A 3,611-nucleotide genomic window follows, 5' to 3' on the forward strand; every position below is an offset into this window, starting at 1 on the left:
TTGCATGTTTGATCAATTTCAGATTGAAGAAGTTGGTAGAATTCTTCTATTTCATCCTCACTGGCTTTAGTGGTTGGTGTGTAAATATGAATAATAATGGTATTAACTGGTCTTCTCTGTAGGCGCTTGGATATTATCTTATCATAGACAGTGTTGTACCTCATGACTGATCTCGATATGTTCATTTTGACAATGAATGCAACACCATTCCTCTTCAATTTGTCACTCCCAGCATAGTAAACCATGTGGTTGTCAGATTCAAAATGGCCAATACCACTCCATTTCAGTTTACTAATGCCTAAGATATCGATGTTTATGCGTTCCAGTTCATTTTTGACAATTTCCAATTTTCCTAGATTCATACGTCATACATTCCATGTTCCAAATATTAACGGATGCTGTTTCTCTTCATTTTGGGTTGTGACCCATCAGCAAATGAAGGTCCCACGGCTTTACTCCCACAGCTTTACTCCATTCGCATCATCACGGTTAACTCCACTTTGAGGAGGCAGATCTTCCCCTGTGGCATTTTGAGTGCCTTCCAACCTGAGGGACTCATTTTCCAGCACTATATTGGAAAGGGTTTCTCTGCTATTCATAAGGGTTTCAGTGACTAAGTATTTGGAAGTAGTTTGTCACTCCTTCTTCCTAGTCTGTCTTCATCTGGAAGCTCATCTAAAACCTGTCCACCATGGGTGACCCTGCTGGCATTTAAATACCTGTGGCATAACTTACAGGATCACAGCAATTCACAAGCCACCACAGTACAACAAACTGACAGATGACTACATCTGTGGAAACAGACAACTGAAAAGCTCCATATCATCAGCCAAAACAAGGCCAGGGACAATTGTGGAACAGACCATCAATTGCTCATATGTAAATTCAAACTGAAGCTGAAGAAAATGAAAACAAGTCCATGAAAGCCAAAATATGACCTTGAATATATCCTGCCTGAATTTGGAGATCATCTGAAGAACAGATTTGATACACTAAACACTAAAGACTGAAGACCAGAAGAGTTGTGGGATGACATCAAGAACATCATACATGAAGATAGCAAAAAGTCATTAAGAAGACAAGAAAGAAGGAAAAGATCAAAATGGACGTCAGAAGAGACATTGAAACTTGCTCTCCAGTGTAGAGATGCTAAAGCAAATGGAAGAAATGAGAAGGTCCAAGAGCTGAACAGAAAATTTCAAAGGTCATATCGAGAAGATAAAGTCAAATATTACAACAAAATGTACAAACATCTGGAGTCAGAACACGCTCTGCATTTCTCAAGTGGGGGGAACTGAAGAAAAAAATTCAAGCCTCAACTTTCATTATGGAAGGATTCTCTGGGAAAATGATTGAATGATGCAGAAAGCATCAAGAGAAGATGGAAGGAGTACACAGAGTCACTGTGCCAAAAGGAAATGGTTGATGTTCAATCGTTTCAAGAGGTAGCATATGATCAAGAGCCAATGACACTGAAGGAAAAAGTCCAAAGTGTATTGAAGGAGTTAGCAAAGAACAAGACACCAGGAATTGATGGAATAAAAATTGAAATCTTTCAAGAAAGTGAGACCGGGCTAGAGGTACTCACTCATCTCTGCCAAGAAATTTGGAAGACAACTATCTGGCTGACTGATTGGAAGAGGTCCATATTTGTGCCCATTCCAAAGAGAGGTGACCCAATGGAATGTGGAAATCATTGTACAATCTCTTTGATATCCCATGCAAGTAAAGTTTTACTAAAGGTAATATAGAAACGGCTGCAAGCATACATTGACAGAGCACTTCCAGAGGTTCAAGCTGGATTCAGAAGAGGCCGTGGAACAAAGGATATTACTGCTGATGTCTGATGGATCTTGGCTGAAAGCAGAGAATACCAGAAAGATGTTGACCTGTATTTTATTGACTATGCAAAGCATTTGACTGTGAGGATTATGATAAACTATGACTAATATTGTGAAGAAAAGAAATTACAAAATACTTAATTGTTCTTATAAGGAACCTATATATAGTAGACCTTTCAAACAGAATAAAGGGACACTTGTTGTTAAGTGCTGTTGAGTCGATTCCGACCCATAGCAACCTTGTATAGAGTTTCCAAGGAGCAGCTGGTGAGCTAGATGGTTTAAAATTAGGAAAGGTTGCAACCTTTCACCACATTTATTCAATCTGTATGATGAACGAATGGAGTCTTGATGTGGTGCTGTAGAATAAGTACTGGGCTGCTAACCGCAAGGTTGGTGGTTCAAACCAACCAGCTACTCCTTGGGAACCTTATGCAGGGTTGCTATGAGTTGGAACAGACTCAATGGCTCATAACAACAACATGCTGAACAAGTAAACAGAGAAGCTGGTTTATATGAAAAGGAATGTAGCATCAGGGTTGAAGGAAGACTCACTGAAAACTTGTGATATGCTATAACCTTGCTTCCTGAAAGTAAAGAGGACTTAAAGCACTTACTGATGAAAATCAAAGATGGCAACTTTCAGTATGGACTACACCTCAGTATAAAGAAAAATATCCTTAAACATGGACCAGTAAGCAACATCATGATAAACGGAAAAAATTATTAAAGTTTTTCAAGGATTTCATTTTACTTGGATCCACAATCAAGACCCATGAAAGAAACAATCAAGAAATCAAACAATTTATTGAAGTGGGCAAATTTGCTAGAAAATACCCCTTTAAAGTGTTAAGGGAGTCATGATGTGATGTTGTAGAATACTCAATGGACCACAAGGTAAGTTTAAATCTCAAGGTTAGTTGTTCAATTTTACCATCCACTCTTAGGAAAACTCTATACAGGGTGTCTATGATTCAGAACTGACTCGATGGCACTTATACAGGAACAGAAAAGTGTTCTAAAAGCAAATGTGACATTTTGAGGACTGATGTGTGCCTGGTTCAAGTCGTGGTTTTTGCAATGGCCTCATATGCATGTGAAAGCTGTACAGTGAAGAAGGAAGACCAGAGAAGAACTGATGAATTTGAATTTATGGTGTTGGTAAAAAACTATTGAATACACTATGGACTTCCAGAATAACAAATAAATCTGCCTTAGAAAAAACACAGCCAGAATGCTCCTTAGAAGAGAAGATGGTGGTACGTCATCGCATGTATTTTGAATAGGAAGGACTAGTCCCTGGAGAAGGATGTCATGCTTATTTGTTATTATTATTGTTAGGTGTCACCGAGTCTGTTCCAACTGATAGTGACCCTGTTAGTTCCAGGAATGAGCAGCAAAATGAAATATTGACTGGTCCTGTACCATCCTCACGATTGTTTTTACACTTGAGCCCATTGTTTCTACTACTGTGTCAATGTCTCTCCCTGGGGGTGTATGTAGGGGGGGGTCTTCCTCTTTTTCACTGACTCTCCACTTTACCAAGCATGGTGTTTCCTTCTCCAGGAATAATATGTTCAAAGTATGAGAGACAAAATTCTGTGTGTGTCTTCTAAAGAGCATTCTGGATGTACTTCTTCTAATACAGATTTGTTTGTTCTTCTGGCACTCCATGGTACTTTTAAGATGTTTCTCCAACATCACAACTCAAATGCATCAATTTTTCTACAGTCTTCCTTATTCATTAACCAACTTGCACATGTATATGAA

This window comes from Chrysochloris asiatica, unplaced genomic scaffold (assembly GCF_000296735.1).
Source record: "Chrysochloris asiatica unplaced genomic scaffold, ChrAsi1.0 scaffold00249, whole genome shotgun sequence".
Classification (NCBI taxonomy): domain Eukaryota; kingdom Metazoa; phylum Chordata; class Mammalia; order Afrosoricida; family Chrysochloridae; genus Chrysochloris; species Chrysochloris asiatica.